General features: G+C 40.8%; 1 protein-coding gene across 3 annotated transcripts in view; it reads right to left on the bottom strand.

Moving 5' to 3' along the window:
• The window catches only part of Hs3st5 (heparan sulfate-glucosamine 3-sulfotransferase 5), a 281256-nt gene extending 258703 nt beyond the window's left edge, over positions 1-22553 (bottom strand). For all 3 annotated transcript variants that reach the window (XM_052751370.1, XM_052751371.1, XM_052751372.1), the window contains exon 1: positions 21711-22553. The gene's annotated coding sequence lies outside the window, so the exon portion shown is untranslated. The remainder of the gene's footprint in view (positions 1-21710) is intronic.
• Positions 22554-22555: the final 2 nt, after the last annotated feature.

Raw genomic sequence — 22555 nt, 5'->3', positions numbered from 1 at the left:
TTTTTAAATTCATTTCTCTCTCAGTGATTCCACCATTATCCTGATAGTTTAGAGTCTCATGTTTCTCACTCTTCATAATAAGGATGGTACACAGAGTTCAGTCATTCTCTATTTGTATTCAACCATTTGCTGGAAGAGAAGAAATACCAAGAATATTGTGGACAGTGATGGTACAACCAGCAGAACTCATTATAGGGCATATATAAGACATTCTCTAGAAAACATATTTTAAAACTGGTGGTAGGATAAGTACTTTGCAATTTTGCAAGAGACTATGCTGTTCTTGGGACTTTGTGTACATTATCTAATTTCCTTTTAGGTTTTCTTATGCATGAGAAACCAGGAATTTGAACAATGTTACAAACTTCTAAGGGCAGCCTAAATACCTAGGTTCCCTAAACCCACACTTCATAGTCTACTAGATAATGTTTCTCTTTTCTTTCCTTTTATTATTTTTTCTTCAAAATGTACAGTTTCTTTATGCTGCCCATGGTGACTCAAATCCTGGATATATGTGATCCTCTTGCCTCAGCTTCTTGAATAGTTTGAGATTGTGTGTGTCACTTGTCTCTCTAGACTTGATCTTTAGTGGTTTCATGCTGGTTTATGATGTCTTCTGAATGCTTCTGATTTTTTTTCAGTGTGCAATAGCTCAGGATGCTCATGTAATAAACTTCTGTGGCGTCTTCTGACCTCTCATCTCCTTACTCTAATCATGTCATGTGGCTCTTTCAGCCCAGTGTTCAAGCTCTGCCATCTGTAACCTCTTCCTTTGTTTCTAGAGAATACTGACATAGTTTGGATGTGATATCAGGATACACTCGACATGAGAAAGGACGAGGCTGATGCCTGCAACCTGAGCTGCAATTGCATTGATTTGTTTTATCTGATTTGCATATTAGGGAGTTGGCTGTATCATGTGCACTCTGCGGAAAAACAACATTTAAAGAGTTAAAACCAGAACGATCAATTCTTTGGAAATACTACAGAAGGACAGGTTTTTTTCTTTTGTTCACTAAGGTGTCCTTATCTCCGAGAACAGTGCCTAAGAAGGGAACAATAAATATCGTTTTGAAGACATTAAAAGATTTAACTGGTTTGGGATGCATCTATGTACTCACTGAAACACTGGTCTACTGACTCAACTGCTATGAGGTCCTCTCCCACCCACACCTGTACCCAGTAGCAGGATGTGAATAAGACTCAAGTACCAAGTAGAGTGTTCGAAACATTCCTGACCTTGGAGTCACTACCTTCTTTACATCTGAAGCTGTTTCTTAAAGCTACCGGATTAGAAATTGTTTTCTTTCTCCATTAGGTTGTTCCTTGTTGATGGCATTAAGAGTTTGTCTCGCAGCCCTCCTCATTTAGCCTTTCCTAGAGCTATCAGCTCCTCCTCTCAACTACTGTCTGAGAGCAGGAGCGTTTGAGCTCCACATGTGCCAGGTCGAGCTGCTGCTCTTAGGTTCCCATGTCCTGGCCGACTGCAAGCTGATGGGCCTGGGGATTGCTTTTCAGTCCTTGGTGCCGTTCCATTCAGCAGTTGCTATGTGTCACTGACAGTGCAAGTCCACGGGCTGTAAAGATCCTTACAGATACATGTGACAAAGTATCAATTACGGTATTCATATAATATAATATGAACTCTACTTCACAATCTTGGGTTTGGCACGGTGTGAAGTGTTCTGAAGAAATTGCACAATAGACATACATGTGCATCTATTTGACATTTGAATATTTATCTGACTATGACTTCTGCTTGGATCGTGCTAATGGGAGGCAAAGGAAGCTCGGGCAATCTGTCTGCTGCATTCTGGTCACTTAATAGCTCAGTGATGTGATAAAACAGTCTCTCAGATTAATTATTAAAATCATACTTAGGGAAAAGCCCCCTTTTTAATATGATCACCGTCCAAGTTGCCTCTTTTGTGAGGTTTAGAGTAACACAACATACAGTACGTCTTCACTTATGCAGTTGGGACAGCATGAAGGCCTTTGCAGGCAGAATGCTCACTTGTCCTCATAGCATTAATGCAAGCAATGGAACTATTCATACTTTGGGAATTTTTATCACCAAAACCAGACAAGGAAATCTCTCTGTGCTGCAAATGTGTTTCCTGTGTGACTGAAAAATAAATGCATTTTAAAAGTAGCTACATAATGTGTCTTTGGGAAGTGGATATATTTTCAATTTGTTTCACTCCAACCCTCAACATAAATAAACCTACCATAGCTGACTGGCTTCAAAGCAACTTAACTTTCCTTAATTTTAAAGACTATACTAAAAATATTGTCTGCACAACCTTTCCTAATCAAGTTTGGAGGAGACAGCTGGGTCTGCCTTTTCCTTGCACTGTGTTTATAGTTAAAATCTACATTTGCTCACATAATACGTTTAAAAAAATCAGCTGTAGAACTGACATCAGAGAAAGTGATTCCAAATTCTAAGTATAAATGATAAATTCCAAAAGTCAGCAGGGCAGCCTATAAAGTCCCTGTTGATAATGACCAATATCTTTTTCAACCAAAGCAGTAACTGTGAAGAAACACACTTGTGGCAGGACAGGAATCCTGTAGGCCATTGCTGGGGAGGTCATGAAAGTGGCATTTGAAAGAAGTCTCTGTAGCATGTTTCCTCTCCTCCTGTCATCCACCATCCCTTGCATCCTTGGCTTGCCTAACAAAATGGCTGTGTATGTATGCTACTGAGATTCAGTCATATGTAGTGGTACAGACAGGCTGGACCTCCCTGAATACTCTATTTCCTTAAGTTCCTTGTCCATCAGTGTCAGACCCAGAACTAGAAATGGCTTTGGTTACTAAAAGAGTGCACGTGACTTGTGCTGCTTCCAAGGGGAGTCCAATGGAGACAGGCATCTTTATTCTTTGTACCCTTGGATGGGCAGCATTCCTGCTAAGTGTTGCACCAACCATTGGCCTCAGAATGTAACAAGTTGGACCAGAGCCTTCTGGTTGTAATGTTCATAGACAGAGAGGGAGAAACATGTTTTTGAAAGGTGAGAGCATCGAGACTGGTCATTTGTCACAGTGGAATATAGCCAGTTCCCTTCTAACACCCAGGATAGAGAATTATACACAACGTTGAAGGGAGGCTTTTTATCTAGAAACGACAAAGGAAAATTGGAAAACATAATTGTTTTGTGGATCGGGAAAGGAGCATTGAATAAATCTGCCTGAAACAGGCTTAATGACAAGCTACGAGATTAAGGATTCATTTTTGGGTGATCAGCAAGAATGTGGGGGTGGGGCAATACAGGAAAGGTCTTTAGTCTGTTTGTTGGTTCCATGTGCAGGTAGACTTACATTCATCGATGGAATCCAAAGCATTCCTAACTGAGGGCAAGAGTAAAGCAGGTAATTGGTAGCAGGCCCATGAATTTATAGAATAAGAAAGATAAGAGTTCAAGTCTCAGCTGTTCGTTTTTTTGAAACATTTAATTAAGCTGTCATTTCTCCATGTGTAAAAGTAGGGTATAGAACTCCTCTCGCAGGGTTCTAATGAAGGTTAACAGGTACATTCCAGGGGCTATGTGATAAGTCTTTTACAGTGGTTTCTGAGTGTGCCTTACTTTCTGTCCCAATAAACAGAAAACTAAAAAAAAAACGATTTTTGTTGTTGTTTAGATAAGGTCTTACTATGTAAACCAAGCTGGCTGCATGCTCATTTCAGAGATGCCTTGAACAAACAAACAATTCAACCTCAGAACTGAAGAGATCTGGAGGGTTACTTTGGTGGGACACTGAGCCAGAGTCAGCTCCAGGTCTGCTTCAGTCTGTCAGCAAAGACATCTCAGGAAGCATGTTTCCAGCAGCATAGGACAGGGATCCGCCTTGTTCTTGTTCTTTCTTAGCCCCCAAGAGTGTGAAACTCAAAAAGAAAAAGAGTGATGGGGTTAATGTGAAACAAACAGAATCCAAAGGTAGAGTTGCTGTGCACTATTACGGTCATCATTGCATATGAAGTATGACTGCATAGAAATGCTTATCCAATCGGGTTCTCCTGTAGACAACAGGCTGTCCAGTCTTATTGGCATCCAATTTAATGCCTGGATGAGAAAAACCAGGATGCTGCTAAGCTGCATCCTGTGAGAAAGTCACACGTGTGTTTCCTTTAATATCTTTTCTGAAAACTCTCATCCCTAACCTGGCCCTGGAGGGGTGAGGAATTTCTGATTTGGGCAGGCCTCTGGCTTCAACTGATCACTTTTATTCATCATTTACACATGGCCTTTGAGATTCAGTCATGGTACAATGCAACAAAATCCTTGGACCTCAAAATGTTTTGATGCAACGTTAATTTTGATAGTTCTGACTCTGTTTTAAAAAATATAAATGCCCTTCACCTTCAAATTATTTCATTACCTATGGGATATGATTTATTTATTAAAAATCTTTATAGATAATCTTCCATTAAAATAAATTCCTCCATCCACTTGAGGTACTACTTATCAGTTATTGACTTGTCATAATGTTCTTGCCTTTTCCAGCCATAGTCTACCTGGAGTTTTGAAACAACTGGTCCAAATGTTTGAAACCTATGAATATCATATCAGTATGACCAAAATCCAGACTGTCTAGTGATTCCAGTTGCTGATATGGTCTCAGAAACTTAAGGGACGTTAAATGACAGAAAAACTTATTGGCCATATGATTGGCCAATTGAGTACTAATTTCAGATCATATCTTTGTTTGGTTCCAGGGCAATAACTATGAGAAAGGAGAACTTAAAAAACTTTAAAAAACTTGTAGGCCTGGCCTAGAGTAGGAATTAAACACAGAACATGTCTCTCTGACCTCCCAGACTCTGAGTGAATGAACTGCTGCCCTGATATCCGCAGAACATCCACACATCCTTTGCAGTAGTGTATCTGTCTTAAGGATGAGACTCACAAGGGTGATACAAGCTGATGATGGGGCTATTTACCCAGGCACAATTAATGAATGGTTAGAAAAAGGACTTATTTAGATCCCCAAAGAAGCTTAGATTCATGTCAAAGGGTGATGAAGTTCTAAACACAGAATGAAGACACTTTAAACCTAATGTTGATCCAAATAGGGTAATTGGCCCAAAAGGTTAGTCGAGAGATGTGATTAAAGTAGAATTTCTTTTCAAAGGTACGTTAGTATAGGGAGACAGCTCCATTAGGAATTGAAAGGAAAAATGGATCTGAATATGGAATCTGCACATGTGAAATGTGACTAGAGTTAGAAGAATGTCCCAAAGACTTGCTACATAGAAATGTTCAAATTACTTATTGATTCTGTTCCCCTGTCAGGATGGTGTTTCTTCATTTTTGTTGTTGTTGTTGTTTTTTGTTTTTCGAAACAGGGTTTCTCTGTATAGCTTTGAGCCTTTCCTGGAACTCACTTTGTAGACCAGGCTGGCCTCGAACTCACAGAGATCTGCTTGCCTCTGCCTCCCGAGTGCTGGGATTAAAGGCGTGTGCCACCATCACTCGGCCGGTGTTTCTTCAAAACACTAATAAAACAGATTTCAAGACAGACAACAACACAGCCACCAAAACTGTAGTTACACTTTCCTTGTCCTGAGACCATGGTACCGGAGGGACACTCTTAAGGACCCAGATGGGGTACAGTCTATCATGACGGAAAAAGCTGGGCAGAGTTCACTGCAGCATGGAAGTGTGTTGGGAGACTCCTGGTGTCCCAGGGACCAGCAACCCAGAGCAGGGCTAAACCCTTCAAAGCACCTTCCCTTGTAGTTCTCTCGCAGGCTACAGTTTTCAAAGCTTCCACAGCTTGCCAAGACATTGGGCCACATTGAGGGACAGGCGGTCAAAACATTGGGGGGGGGGTGGAATTTCAGAGCCAAACCATAACACCAACCAAACAGAAACAAAGGAGAGGAAAAGGGAAAACCGACAGTTCTGTCCAGTATCTGTGCTCGCATGAAGGTGTGATTGTGCGCCAATTAATCCTGTTTGGTGTTTTCTGTGTAAGGTGCCTTCCTCCAAGAGCCCTTCCCATTACTTTTCATTCATACACCCTTTCTGTTCTTCTGTTCTTTCCCCATAAAGCCTCACACATGATTTCATGCAGCAAGTACTTATTGAGGACCTACTATATGCCGAGAAATATTTTAGCATGCTAAGGAGACATCGGTGAACAAAAATTCCTGCCTTTTGTCCAATTCCCACTTTAAATGAAGAAAGAGAGAGAAAAAATGATGGATTAATCCTTATTTGATTTTAGGTAATGATTTATTTGTTTATTTTCCTGACTCACTGAAAACACAAGACTGCTCTTTTTCATCTCGGCTACACACAGTAGGCCCTCAGACAGTATTTTGCCTGATGCTTGAATCTAGCACTCCAAACAGCAACACTAAGAAAGTCAAAGACATTCCTAGAAATGAACATCTGAGCCCTCTTCCCTCAGTACTAATTTATGAGCAAGCACAGAAGAGCACAGTAATTAGAGCAGTTGGGGAGTAGACTCCAATTTTAGGTCTAATTTTGGAAAGTTTTGTAGTTGAAACACTGAGTTGTCAAACATGTCCAATTCCAGAGATCAAAATACATTTTTTTTTTAAATTTAGTCAAAGCTCTTGGCCCTTATAAACCTCTGGTGAAAAATCACCATTTTCATTTGGTTTCTAAATCACAAAATAAGAACAAAACTTTGTTTTCAAGATATAAGTATCAGAATACTAGGAGGTTCAGCAGGGCCTCTCTTCTGGGGTCTTGGTGGAGCTTTGTGGCTTAATATTCAAATGACTCTGGCTGTCCTGACTGAACACATTAAGGTGGTAATACTTTACATGACACAACCACTATGTCTTAGAAGTAACTTTCATCAAATCTCCTATCTTAGAGAAAGGCTCATGAGATGTTCCCCTTCTAGAGAAGGGTTCAAATTTCCCAAAAGAGATAGTATATTCTTCAGCTTGCACACATTGGTTTTGCCCTAGACTGCAGCTGTGAACAGAGAGGTCACAGTGTACTGATGAGTAGGTATCACACTGGACACAGCTTCTATGGGATACCTTTGCTCTTCTTCCAACAGCCCTGGCAAGCTTCCTCCTTGCCCTTTAGTTTATGTACAATAGAGGGTGAATGGGGGTGAAAGCAAGGAAGAAAGGCAAAGGGCTGAAGAGTTTGATGCTTAATTGTTTTGATGATCCATTTAAGGATCTATCTATCTATCTATCTATCTATCTATCTATCTATCTATCTATCTGTCTGTCTGTCCATCCGTCCATCCATCCGTCCATCCATCCATCCATCCATCTATGTATCTATCTATGTATTTATCTATCTATCTATTCCCTCATACAATACATCTCAACTACAGCTTCCCCTCCCTCCTCTCCTCCTAGTCCCCTCCCCCATCTCCCCTCTCCCCCAGATCCACTCCTCCACTTCTCATCAGAAAATTGCAGCCTCTCAGGGACATCAACCAAATATGGCATAACAAGATGCAATAAGACTAGGCACAGATTCTCATATCAAGGCTGGATGAGGCAACCCAGTAGGAGGAAAAGGATCCCAAGAGCAGGCAAAAGAGTCAGAGACACCCCCCACTCCCACTGTTAGGAGCCTCACACACATACACACAAAAAAAACCCAAGTTGAACAATCACAGCATGTATGCAGAAGACCTAGCACATACATGTAGGCTCCATGATTTCCACTTCAGTCTCTTTGAGGTCCTATGAGCCCTGCCTAATTGATCACATTCATCTTGTCTGTTTTTGCAGTAGATGCAGGAGTTGAGTTTATGATTACAGCATTTATAAAAGCAAACTACAAGATGGCAGTATTTTAGACTGAGGCTATTTTTACCATTTGAGAAATAAATACTATCCATATAACTTAAGACTGTACTGTGAAAGCACACTATATCAGCTTCTCAAAAGCCACTTTCTGAGTAAGTAACATTTTTAAATGATAAAAACAATAAAAATCATGTAAATGAAGGAATGGTAGGATTTTTTTCTGTCATCTTGATAGTCACTTTTAAAGCAGCTACACCCACTCAGTCACTGAGAGCTAATAGTGCTGTCCTGCAGAGGCAGTACTGTCCAAATATTGAATCCCAATTGCAAGGCTTCAAGTTCCGGTGATGTAGGTTCACTCTTAATAAAAACGGTAGTGCTGACTAATGGCATAACAAGGGAAGGAGACAGCAAGTCAAATAAATACACTTGTATTTGATTTTAGTTTTTAGAGTGTATGCAAACTCTAAATTCGATCATATGGGCTTTTGATATGCTCTGCAACTAAGAAATATCTGTAAGATTAAAAGAAAAGAAGAAAAAGACAGAGGAGAAGGAGAATAGAAGAGAGGCAAGAAGACGAGGGAAGGGAGAAGAAGAATGAAAAACTTACAAATGGGCAAGTGTTGTGTCTGTCTCTGATACCCAAATACCCCCATACTCCCACCCCCTACACACAAACATAAAAACAATGACATACAACTCCCGATGGAGAGCCAATAGTTGGCTTTGGACTACTTTTTTATCCTTGTACAATCTGTCTGTTTTCCTAAAAAAAGAAAAAGGAAAGGAAAAACACTTTACAGCTACTGTTTTTCTCTCTCTTTGTAAAACCATAGACACTCCCACACAGCACAGGCTCAATTCCAGCCAAACTGTGTGCGTGTGCGATTTTAAGTAGGAAGAGCAGGTCTCCCATTTCTGTTAGCAAAGTCACCTCACACTGCTAGAGCTAAACATGTAATAATACTTTATTGTCATGAGCAGGAATCTGCTTCGCTAATTAAATGCAGCTGTCAGTAATTACTCCTTGTCAGTATAATCTATTTTCGGTTGCTCTACTTTAAATGATAAAAGAGGGCCTGATATTGAGAGGGTGGGGTAGGCAAGGTGACTGCTTACTTCCTCAGATTAGCAACTCACTTTTTAAAAAATGACGAATGAGTCCCTTTTCCATTCTGATGACGTGTTAACTGGACTATCCTGTGTGTTTTTAGCACAGGCAGAGATGGATTAAAAGTGACCATTAAATTGTCTTTTCTTTAAAATTTAAAGTCTCGATACCATGATCCTTCTGTGCAATATCCATATGTCTTAGCATTTTTAAAACACTGCCTTAACATCCTCATGGAACATCCTGAAAGAACAGCAGGTAATAGGTGGTGGCAAATTCATAAGAAAGGCAGCAAGTGAAGTCATTGGAAAGTCCACCAATGTGCATGCACCCTTCTAGTTGCTGGCAAACTTGGTTAGAAGCAGAGGAGAGCCCCTTTGGAAGGAAGAGTAGTAACTTTTTTGTGTGCTTTTTCACTGTTACTCAGCCAGGTTCTCTGGGAAATGGAATGACCAGTTTAAGCCTCTAAATTTGAAAGAAAAAAAAATACTTTCATGATCTTTGTATGTGATATCAATAGATCTGCATCTATTGATTGCATAATAGATTGTGCCTGCAAGGTCAGGACAAAGTTAATGCAGCTCGACTCACTGCATGAGCTAGGTACTGTGGCAGCCACAGATGCTGGCATCCTGTCTAAAGGCAAAGGGATGCACATCCCTGACATTGCAAATGAATGTGGTGGGAATGGAGAGTGGAAGCTGGCATTTCAAGGAGTTCTATGATAGACTGGTAGAAGGATCAAGAAGAAAAGTAAGATCAGCAGGAAGTACAGCATGAGGGAAACTTGGCATGTGAGTAGCTTCACTCCGCTGGGGATGAGAGACTTCTGACACCCTCAGAGCACCCCAACTACATCATCCTTTTTCTTCTACCATCTGTTGTCTATGCAACTCCAATAGGATCCCATGGTACTAGTTATTAATTATCTTGTATAGTTGCCCACAAATTAGGCAGCTACTCTTCTGAATGTACCATGTTACCTTGATATATATGAAATATATAAAATACATTCATATAAGTATATATTCATACCAGGAAAAGAAAAGTTTTTCAGAGGAAAAACAATGAAAAGTAAAATAAAGCTATGCAAATGCATATAAAGCTATATAGACAAAAGACACTCACTTACATAGTATTGATAGTCCATTGAGAATGGCATAAATGACTCATTTTTTTCAACATACTTTCACTTTGCCTATTGAGAAAATTGAGCTATTCCTAAATGTTCTTATTTGTGAAAATAATAGTAATAGAAGAAACTGAAGAGACATGGAGGGTCTTCAGAAAATGGTTTATTCAAAGAGAAATTCCAAAAGATAAAAGTAGATAGTAGGTAGAGCCTCTAATAGTTCTTTTTAATTTTATTTTAATGGGTTCTCTTAGCTACCCCACTGAGTCCCCAGAGAGGCTGATGTCTACTCAAGTCCATCTTTTGAATCAGTTGATTGTGGTCCTGGAATATTGTAGGTGCTCAATGGTCAGCTGGTGAGTTTTGAGTTGTTTCAATGTTATCATTGGTTAATGTTGTGGTAAGCACTTTAGCAAGATTTTAGGCCAAAGACACACCTCAGAACCTTTGCAATGATGAACATGGATTTTGTTTTTCACATGAGTGTCAACAGGTCCCTCATGTCCCACAATCACAGAGACCCTTATATACCTTTGCTGCGCTTTCCTACACCAGGATCCCTTGTCTAATGTGGGGAGTCACAAACTCCCTTTACCAGTTTCTCTCAATGCATTGAAAACTATTTCTCTTTGAGCTTACTTTGGGAACTCATGGGCCTTGGCATTGAGACCATACATACCAGGGGCAGTATCAGGATACCTGCCTAATTCCACCTTTGCCAGGATTCCAGGACTGGTCTCTCTGTATTGAAGACTGCTAGTGTTAGGATTCAACATGATCTTAGTCACTTTAGGGACTTTATGGCATTTTTTTCATATATCTTCAAGTTTAGATGGTCACCTACTTATAACACACAAAAAGCCTTTTGTACAACTTTGCAAGATTTCAATATTTGGAAACATTTTAATTAGCATACATCAATCGTATGCAATAGGTTTTACTATAATATTATCACATGGGTGTTATTACATACTTACTGCACACACACACACACACACACACACACACACACACACACACACACACAAACTCAAATATATCCAACTGCTGGTTAAGCAACATTTTAAAATAGAATATGGTTGTTTGGCCAAAAGGATGGTTCAGTAGGTAAAGGTACCTACTACTAAGGATGATTCAATTGACCTGCATTCAATCCCCAGGATGTGCAAAGAGAAAGGAGAGAACTAATTTATACAGACTGTCCTATGACCTCCACATGCATATACTATGCTCATTCTGGCACAGGGGTGTACCCATACTTTATACAAACAAACCAGTTAAATAAAGCAGTTAAAAATTAAAATACTTTTAAATCTTTACAATAAGAATTTCAAAGTAAAATTTTAAGCGAAGGCTGGCAGGATTAACTTACTTCTCTCATACTGGTTTTCCCTCAGTTCTAAAATATAAAATGAGATTCTCATATCTGCATAATTAATAATATTTGTGAATTTTTTATTTAATTTAAAAGGGAAATAAGGAAATAGCCAGCACTATATTTAATTGTGTTCTTGCTTCTGATTTCAGAAAGGATATACCAAATAAGTTAATTAAGTATTTATTTAGGTGGTAGATTCCTTATCTGAAGTGCTTGAACTTCAGATATTTTCCAATTTTGGATTATTATTTGTTTGTATATATTGAGGATGGGAGCAGGTATAAGCAGAAAATTCGTTTATGTTTCATGTGCACCCCATTTTCTCCTTTCAGTTTTACACAATATTTTAGTGCACTTGTGTTTTAACTGATTTGTAAGATGAGACCAGATGTGGAATTTTCCATTTGTGACAATATATCATCACATAAAAGCTTTTACATTTTGAAGCACTATAGATTCTGGATTTTAAAACTGAGGTTGCTGAGGCTTTTGCTTATGTACTATATTAAATATGTCAATATGTTTGGAGTATAGTATACTTGAGATAGTTTTGAAGCTAAAATTATGTTTTATATGTCTTTGAAGAGCTATTTTATTTCATTCATATTTATGGCTACTTACTAGAGAATGGCCACGCACATCTAAAAGCCTTGTTTTCACGTGTTTACTATGAAATATGTTTACCAACAGGCTGCTATTTCTTTCATAGTAGATAAGTATCTGTAATGGGATTGTCATATGTCATTAGCCTATCTTTTGGTCTTATTGAGTTTTCCATTTTGTTCATAGTCAAATAATTTAATTTCAGATTCATCTCAAATATTCAGAGAATTATTTTTCAGAATTATTAAGTACATAATAATTTGTTAAATGTATCCTGCTTTATAAGAAAACATGAACTTAAATATGTAATATGATTATAATAGATAGTTAAAAGACTTTTACTGGAAAAACATCTCAAAAAATGAGTTCATGGACTGTCATGGAACCATCTAAAGCTTTCTTAATCTTGAAGGTACAAAATAAAAATAAAATAGCATAATTCTCTATAGACCATTGCTAGAGAAACCAAGTTCTAAATTTACACTTAAAATTAATAAATCATCTTGATAGATGGATGCTCACTGTAGACACTTTAAATTACTGGAGAAAAGGACGTATGGGGAAGGCCAGAGAGAAGATGGCTCTTCCAGTCTTCTCCCCCCATCTTCTTTGTTTCTTCTCTCCATCATTTAGTATGTATGCGGGCACTTGTTTCTTTGCCATTTGGTTTCATCATCAAGCCTGTAAGTTTCCTAGCAGAAGAATTAGGTCCCTGTGTCTTCAACATCAAGCACACTTCCTAGCATACAACAATTACTCAATGAATGAGCACTGGAATAAATCAAATCATTTACCAAGTAAGAAAAGGGAATCGCGATGTTAGGCAGAGGAAGGGATATGATGGCTATTTTTTTTTTAATAAAAATGTAGTTAGTGCTTCCTTTATTCCAGATACTATGGATGCATTGGAGATGCAGGTTTAGGGTCATTTGAGGGCAAAGTGTGTGTGCATGAGTGTGTGGTAGAGCAATATGAAACAGCCTCAACTCCATAGAGTGTGATCAACACTCTAGCAGATGATCAGAAATCTAGGGCATTCTGGTTTAGGAATGAGCTTCAAAGAAAGTCGTGGGCAATAAAATGAAGAGAGGTAGTGAAGAAGAAAAAAGTGAGGAGAGCAATGAATATTGATACTTGTGTGTACAAAGACATGGATGTTGAAGAGACATGGCCCATTGCTTCTTGGAAACAAATACAACATTGATGTGACATCCATTGGAAGAGTGAGAGGAGATGAATCCCAGACTGTGTCATTGGAAAAGTAAGGTAGAGCTAATAAGGATATTGAGTAACTTTGAGTTTGCCCCTAAGGCAGAAGATGCTGCAGGAATGAATAGGAGGATTGTGTGGCAGGATTTATCTTCAGAAGCATTTCAGAAGCACTGAAGAGGAGGGAGACTCAAGGTTGACGGAGCGGTTGTCATGGTTCAGGTGGGACCTCTCAATGGCCAGAACGAACGTGGTAGCTAGTGCTGGTGAGACACTCTGGAGGCAGAATGCATGTGTCTCTAGGTCACACCAATGTAGAGCAGTAGGAGAAATACAGGTGTATGTCTGTTTCCTCTTATGATCCTTGTAACTAGTCTGTTTATTACTGTTTTTGGATGTCTAGGTAGATGACTTAGCCAACAGATGAGAACAAAATAACGAAGTACTTAAGAAGAGGTAGCATTAAGAAAGTAATACTTCATAAAGTTTCTCAAGCCCTTTGTTGGTATATAAAATTTGGGGAGTCCATTATTTTGAAGAATTTTAAAGTTCTAAAACTAGATACTGCTGTAGTAACCCCTGACAGTCTCTACTTAACCATTTCAAAGTGGATAGGATAAGATACTAAGATAAACACTTGGTTATGAAATTCTACTCAAATAAAATCAGGAAATTACAATACAGTTAATACTAAAATTTTTGGTACTCCTGGCATTGCTATCAAGACAATAGGGGACAACACCATGTTTCATTTTAAAGAGTCAGATGTAGACATTATGTGGACACTATACATCTCATGTAGATTCAGAAACAGTGTGATAAAACCACATTTTACAAGAATAAAATGAATACAAGTCTTTCTAGCATGCATCTACATGTCCATGGCCCATGAATCTCTCACACCATGAACCTGTCCTGCTTGCTGCCTCTGTCCCCTCCTTCTGCCCCTCCCCTGCCCAGTCAAGTGTCTCAGTTCTCGGCTTCATGGAGAATTCTGAGATGTCCACAGAAAGAAGCCCTGTCTCTTTATATTACACGTTGAATGCCATGGACATATGGTTGAAAGATGACAATCTAGCAAAGCCCTGCCCTAAAGAAGCTCAATCCAGGATCAGGAAAATGATACTTAGAGCCTTACTGGGCACTCTCCTGAGAGGAGGAGTCCAGACACAGGCTTGTCACTCACAGATCCTTGTCACTCACAATGGCTTGTCCCTCAGACACTTGCCACTCACAGAGACTTGTCACTCACAGAGCGCTGTCACTCACAGAGCCTGGTCACTCACAATGGCTTGTCCCTCAGACACTTGCCACTCACAGAGACTTGTCACTCATAGAGCGCTGTCACTCACAGAGCCTCGTCACTCACTGAGCCCTGTCACTCACAGTGACTTGTCCCTCACAGAGACTTGTCACTCACTGAGACTTGTCACTCACAGAGCCCCGTCAGTCACAGAGGTTTGCCGCTTTCCCATGCTATGTCTTTTTGGTGCCTTCTAGTCCAGCGTTGTTTCCTTTCCCTCACAACATTGAGGCTGTTAAGAGGTTGAGGTCCTGGGCAGCTTCTACCCAGATGAGGAAATCCTGCTTGCACACAGGGTCACTTCCCACTACTGCATCCAGTGCAGTTTGACTCAGCAGCCATTCCGACAGACCTTTTAAAACACACTTGAAAACAGATACAAAGATTTGCTAAAGCTAATGTAGTTTATTTCATTGCTTAAGTAGGTAATATATACACATGTCAAAAGAGTGTGTGTGGTATGACAAACCAAGCAATGGACGTTCATCTAAATGAAACTTTTTAAAGGGAAGGGTGTAGCAAAGAAGGCACAGGAAAATAAAGAGGCATGGGGTAGACTTTGGAAATATTAATTAAATGTGAGATAACATCATTTATTATTTCATTAAATAAAAATTACATAGAAGGGCATGAGTAGCTAAGCTGTATGAGCTTAAAATGTGGATGGTAGATTGAGTTTCTATATTAAATTAATTACCAAAAAAACTAAGAACCAAATTAAACTTTTAAAAGAAGTAACCTGTTTAATGACAGCAACCCAGATAAAGCTTTTTCTCTTTACACAATGAATTCTATCTATCCAGTGTAAATTATAAGAGTCCAAAGAGTGTCTGTATGTCCCACAACTTTTAGTTGATGTTGAATGCACAGAGATTAATAAATACCTTGGTGTCTTTAATAGAAGCTTGCTCTCCCCTCTTTACGGTGCCCATGGCAGAGGACATGTATTACAAAGCACTGTCACAACAGGCCCAGCAGGACTTCAAGCTGGGCATTGTGATGCATGCCTGTACAGCACTTGGGAGGCAAATACAGGGGGATTGTTCCATGTTTGAGGCCAGCTGGGTCTGCATAATGAGTTCCAGGCCAGAGATGCTAGGCCTCCATAGTGAGGCAAAAAAAAAAAATAAATAAATAAACAAAACAAACCAGGACAAGAGAGCCAGAGTTCAAAATGAATGTGAATTAGCTGTCCCATGAGCTTTTGAGCCTTTTCTCAAGTTCCATATCCCTGCCCCCCTTTTTGGTGGCTCTTAGGGTGGAACCCATAGCCTTGAGCATGCTGGGTAAATAAATGCTCTGTCAGTGAGCTATACTCCTGGCCTCTTACATTCTATGATAGATGTGAGACTTGAAGTCTAGCAATCAGACTTAAGCTTTGAAACATCTTTCCTTGTGTTCTTCCCTCAGCACTAAGAGAATACACAGACTCTGTGCTTTCCAGCCTAGATCCCCCAGTTCAACCCTCTGCATATTGGGCATCACATGGCTGTTTCGTCTCGTCATCCTGATGCTGTCACAGGGATGTTAAAGATGATGATGGTGTCAGCAGGATCAAGTGCTGACTCATACTTGATGCTCTAGGCTAGGTATTTTGTATCGATTATTGTAAAAAAGACTACAAATGACATTTCTATCACCACCTACCATTTAAAATGAGTAAGAATTAGAAAGTCTAAGCAACTTGCTCCAAGGAATCACAGAGAAGCAGCAGTAAAGCAGAGTCCAGCTCACCCAGCCCTGTCCAAGACAGTACTGATACTATGACATACAGTAAACACAATGTCAAGGCCCATTTGATTACTCCGAGTTTCTTCAGTGACTTGACTTAGCTAACTGTGGCAGAAAGCATCACAGTGACATTTTCATATGTTTGCAAATAGTTCCCCAAACTATACTCAGATAGCGTGAGCACTAATATTTATGGCAGGATGGTTGTGCTTCCTCGTTAGCACTCTAAAGATTCTGTTATTTAATGTTAATCATGTCTTTTATGTCTTATTAAAATAAAAGGCACAATTACAGGTTCTCTTCCCTACTTCTAATTTCAAGTGTTTGGGTCAATTTATTTTTTCACACTCTTTGCACTCTTTTTCTGTTGTCCTATCACTCCATTTCACAAAGATTATTATTCCCCATGGTTTCAGATAGGATTCATAGATGACTGAGAGCAAGAAGTAACAGAAAGTGTCTTATAAACATGGAATGGTATTGTGATTATAAAATACACAATGTAAGTATAAAAATGTTTGGAAGGTTTTTGTTTTTGTTTTGCCTTTGGACAAGCAATTTGTGGAATGGCCTGCGTCAGTTCATGCAGCAAACAACAATAAGATGCCTACTGTATGGAGAAGATGTGGACAAAGTTAAGTTACATCTCATACCTTTTATAAAACTCAGATTTCTTTGGCATGCACCCTATAGTAACACATATCATTGACCTTAGTGAAAGAAGTTCACATTATATGGGTATATTATGGGAAGCATAAAACATTCAGTGTCTGATCATCTATGCTATTAAAACTGCTTAAGTATGGCATCAGTTCTTAAAGTTACCTAATTTAAAAGTAGCCGAACCTTAGGTAATTATTGAGTCCATTAAAAACTACATTAAGGTGCAGTACCACACTCCAGCCCTGCTCAGGTTCAGTCTATGTCACCGTCCCATTACAATAACCTTCCTGTGAGTTTCTGAAGAATTTACTCTAAGTTAAAAACCTTTGCAAATGAATCAGAGATCACGGAGTGAAGCTGCTTACTGGCTTGCTTAGGGTTGGCACCACCCATGTGGGCTGGGCCCTCCCACATCAATCATTAATCAAGACAATAACCCATACACCTGTCCACAGGCCCAATAGATGGAAACAATTCTTCAACTGAGGTTTCTTCTTAGGTGACTCTAGTCTGTGTATAGTTAACTAAAGCTAGCAAGCATATAATTTATTTAAGTAACTTAAACTATTCAAAGACAGTGGAATAGCTTAAAAGGCTGCCTGGATCAAATATCAGCTTCGCCATTTGGTAGCTATAGAGATTGGGCTGTCATTTAATGAGATGAGCCCCGATATCCTCATCTCCAAAATGGGAATAGTAACAATATGTATTTTTCCCTCTGTAAAATGGGGCATGACAGAGAGGCTGCAGAAATTAATGAGTCATTATTACTAGAGTATTTAGGAAAGTGTTAACTATACACTCATGACTGTTATAAGTATTGCTTAATCAAATTGTTCATAAAAGTTTATCACTCCAAATTCTTATACCAAACTGGAAACACTTGTACATATCACTCTAAGGATGAGGCTGACTTCACAAATCACATATGTCACAAAGGGATGCTCCTCCTGTTAGTCAATGATTATAACATATAGCTACATTCATAAACAATGACCAATATATTTTATATACATATGCACACATGTATATGCATACATTTGCATATATTTACCTATAAAACTTGGTAAAAACAACTTGTCAAACACTTCCAACTACAGACACAGTTTTCTTTCATAAAACTTTTCAAAATATTGGAAAATAGTCCATTGTACAAAATATCAATAAATAATAAGGCCGACAATGAAACTTGCATGTAAGATTTGAAAAGGTTGTTTATCCTTACCTGTGCAATAGTTGGAGGGATTTCCAAATGTATTTTTTTGACAATTGATAAGTTAACTATTTTGAAGTGTATTTGATCAGTGACTTAAAATGTTGCCATTAACATCGTGCTTTAACCGCACTTCAGCTGGAGAAGTTAGGATTGCATCATGGGTCTCAGAAACAAACTCAGATTATAGAGAAAGAAAAATTTGGCAACAACTAATTGGATTCCAAGAGAACAAATACACCTTTGCTTGCTTTAAAGACTTCATAGTAAGTTGATGGGAAAATCTAAGTATTCTACTATTCTAAACAGCAGCATTCCAGTCCATGATGGAAACGTAGCAAGTCATTCCGGCTTCGACTTTCCTCTGCGTTGGCACCCTCAGTAAGAGAGGAGACAGGGCTTGAAGATAAACCTGTGACTTGAGCAATTATTCCCCTTTCCACAACACTCACTTTTTCTTAAAATATAATTCCATTACCAAACAGTAACTACTCAATTACAATATTGAACTATTATAATAAAATATTGCACAGAAATGTAAAATTATGTTTGTAAGGTATATAAAATATGTAAATACTTATACAATTTCAGTTGCACACCCTAGTGTTACAGCTCATATTATATTCCTAAACATGCTACAGTCATTTTGAGCAAGCACTCTCCTCACCAATAAATAGCGTCTTTTACAAGAGTTATTTTATTCATGAATGAAGGCCACTACCATAAAAAAAATCATCCTGCCAAGATATTACAAGAGAGTGAAAAAAATTCTCCCTAACTAAAATTTTCATAAGAAATTCCATTTTCTCCTCTAAAAGAGAACCTAAACAATCATTTTTGTTAACTTCCTCATTTGCATATAATTGCATTATTAAGAAATGTTACTGTTGCTGAGATTAGAAAAATACAGGGATGAGGAAATGAGGAAGCAAAACAGTGTTCTATGGATTCAGGTTTGCTTTTCTGAGGCAACAGGAAGATTTGCATTTATTCATAAGTGAATGCTAATGATGTATTGAGATCTGGTGCTGCTCCATAGAAGTGCACAGAAAGACAGAGCTGGAAATGAGACCCAGTGCAGATTCACGACTGGCTCTAAGAACTCCGACAAGCAGTCAGATTAGAGACAACATCAGTTCTGTGAAGTTGAGTCATCTAAATGACATGTGGGTTAAAAATAATGGCAGGACTTGGGTGGAAAACAGAGTTAGATACTTTAATGCCTCCTGTGACTCCTGAAGTCAACAGCTCTTTGTTGGTGGATCATCTACTTTGGGGATGACACTGCTTTCTTCAGAAAGACACTGCTCTGCAGTTCCACTCACCCAGAGTAGGAGCAAACACCCCGTTTCTAGTAATAATCCTTCCTTGTCTTAAATAACACTCCAGCCCAGCTACACTTATTGTGTGCGCTCATGTGCTCAAGAATGACTTCTTGAATGAGTACAAATTCAGCGAGGAGGAAAGTTATTCATTCAAAAACGTCTGTGTATGCCTGCAAAACGGTAAGGATGGTGAAGGCAAGGTCTCTTCCAAACACTGAGCGCAGCCTCCTCACAAAGATGTCAGAGGGAGCCACTTGAAGCACTAAGCATGAGGTCTGGTTTCTCCTAGAAACCAGGACCCAGTCCCGGCTGTGACTGAACACTCTGACCATAATTCCCTTCATAAGTTGTTTAGTTATATCTATTTGAAAATATTTTGCATGAGTAATGATGCCTGTTTCTATTTTATTAATTGAGGAAAGATATTTATCTAGCCCAGGGTAACTTAGCAGAGGCCAGAACTGTTATTCTTACCACAGTTAGCACACTGCAGTGAAGATAGTTACGTGTAAACAATGGTTTCCTTTCCACTCTTGTGTCTTGTCTCATTGCCTTACGTTTAGCACAGTTCACTGGCAAATAGCTTGATTTTTCCCTGAGAAGCCTGTCTCAACTGACCCAGTCACTTCCAACAGCACTGTTTGTAAACAAGCACAGTGAAAAAGACAAGGAAAGAGGTTTTATATCTCCTGCTAAGAACTTCACTAATTTAAGAATAAAGAGAAAAAAAATCACAAAAGGAAGGACAAAGGTCACTTTAAGATGTATTGTAATAAATAGCAATAAAAGACTTTTAAACAGCTATATTTGATAACTAAGTTTGGTAAAATTGCTTTTTATCAGTCTCAGCAATTCCTTGGAAAAGGAGACAGATACGTTTCAATTGAATTGTGCCATAAAAACACCTGTCCAAAGCTCTGAAATATGTAGAGAACACTGCACGAAACCCTTTAGAGGCACTCACTTTTTATGACTGACAGCAATTCAGTTGAGAAAGGAGCAGTGTCACCCAGAGGATGTCTGCCCATATTGTTCCCACCCCAGACCCTGCATACTCTTTATCAGGTTCAGCTGACATAAATCAGAAAAGAGTCACGGGGGCAGTTAAATGTATCCACGAAGTAATATGATATAAAGTACTTTCCAAACATTAAATGTCCCCTTAAGAGACTAGTCTTCTCCATGAAATAACAGAACAGAGAGCCAGAGAGATACGCAGAAAGACAGAGACGGAGAGACAGAGGCAGAGGAGAGAGGAAAGAGCAAGAGAGCAAAGAAGCGGGGGCACGAAAGAATGAAAGACCACACATATTCCAGCAGTAGCTTGCTTGGGTGGATGCACTCAAGGTGGGAAGCCTGAAAGCAGAGTAGCGCTGTCATACTCCTGAAATGACTCAGGAGCAGAGTCCTAGAGGTTTGCTTGGTGTGCACCTGGAACCGAGAAAAGTCATCCACAGCGGGCGGGGTTTCCTTCCTTGTTAGATCCTGTGTGTTCTAAGTCCCAAAGGCGGGGGTCGGCGCTGCAGTGGGTCACAGCGGCTGCAGACCTCTTAGTGATAATTTGATATCCCCCTCAAGGTTGTACCCATCGTGTGTGTGTGTGTGTGTGTGTGTGTGTGTGTGTGTGTGTGTGTGTGTGTTTTGTGCTGGGTGTGAGAGGGAAAGGTTGGGCTAAGTGAAGCTCCAGGGAGTGGGAAATGACTCTAGGAGTGGTTGGGGGGAGGGGGGGTCTTCTCCAAAGAGAAGGCACCCATGTCCACCAAGGGAACTTCTGCCTACTCTCTCTGCCTTTTGCTCTGGCCTCAGTGCATCGCATTACCCTTAAAGCTACCATATAACTCCAAATGACAGTATACAATCACCCCCAGAAGTGGCCAAGCGCGAACCCCTAAACTCTGCTGAGCGATCATCAGTGAAAGGGAGTTCTCCATCTGACTCTGGGAGAGCGCTGGATGTAGGTCTCTGGGAAGACAGACAGCCTGGCGGGCGGGCAGGCAGACAAGCTTGGAGGCCGACTGACAGTCTAAATTCACTCAAGCAATTGCTCCCACTGCTTCGTTTGTCCCATTAGTTTAACCCCAACCCCAGCAAAGGGGGTTTGGCTCAAAGTCTTCCCCAGGAGGCGCCTAGGAAAACCGCGCCCCACAAAGTGCTTCAGACAGAGGGATGCCTCCTCTAGGCGATTCCCCTTCTCATTTCCCCCCAAACCTAGAAGGTCCGAGCCGCGATTCCTCTCCCCTCTCTCCCGCGCAAGGCGGGCAGCGCGCCCTTATCACTCACCGTCATCCCCAGTGGCGACAGCCTTGGAGCGGACCGCAGCTTGGGAGCGGTGACCCCGACCAGTAGTAGTAGGGCCGGGTCACCGGGACGTTCCTGCGGTCGCAGTGGCAGTTGTCCCGTAGTTTGGGATGCTCTGGCTCTGTGTCTGGGCCGTGAGTGAGCGGGCAAGGAGAGCCGGCGAGCAGCGCAGTAGCCGCGCGTGAGTGCGGGGAGGGCGGGCTCCCACTCTGGGGCGGCGACAGCGGGGGCAGCGAGGTCCGGGGCTGGGAACGACGAGCGGAGGGGGCGAGAAGTAGTGGAGTTTAGGGCGCGTTTCGCGCACTTGCCCGGGAGGCTGGAGCCAGGTGCGGCAGGGCGCGCTCCCGCGTTGCAGACACGTCAGGGGCAGCCGCCGGAGCCCGAGTCCGCGTAGCTAAGGGGACCGCAGGAGCTCTGCGGGAGGAGGTTCGCATCCTCCTCTCCCCGCACAGGCACCGGCGCAGACCGGGATCCCGCACGCGAGGGGCAGAGCCTCTGGCGTCCGCGGTGACAATGTCAGGAAGCTCGGTCCCTCGGGATGCATTCAAAAGAGCAACAGTCAGTGCGGCTGTGATCTTCCCTCCCTGCGTCCTCCTGCGGCCGGTGCCAAGCTGTGCGGACCGCGGACTCCCTGCCGCTCGCGCTGTCACAGCCGCCGCCCGGTCCCCGGCGCTCCAGCCGGCTGCTGCCTCCCGGAGACGTGCCCAGCTGGATGCGCGCGCGCGCGAGTGTGTCTAAGAGGATATCTTCCCCTCCATCACTTCGGCTCGCGGGAGGGACCAGGTCCCGGGCGACCAGCTGCAGAGTGGCTGCCAGTCCACACCCTC

The sequence above is a fragment of the Peromyscus californicus genome, unplaced genomic scaffold (assembly GCF_007827085.1).
Source record: "Peromyscus californicus insignis strain IS unplaced genomic scaffold, ASM782708v3 Scaffold_22__1_contigs__length_63687245, whole genome shotgun sequence".
In the NCBI taxonomy this organism is placed as follows: Eukaryota; Metazoa; Chordata; class Mammalia; order Rodentia; family Cricetidae; genus Peromyscus; species Peromyscus californicus.
This window is presented reverse-complemented; position numbering and strand designations above follow the sequence as displayed.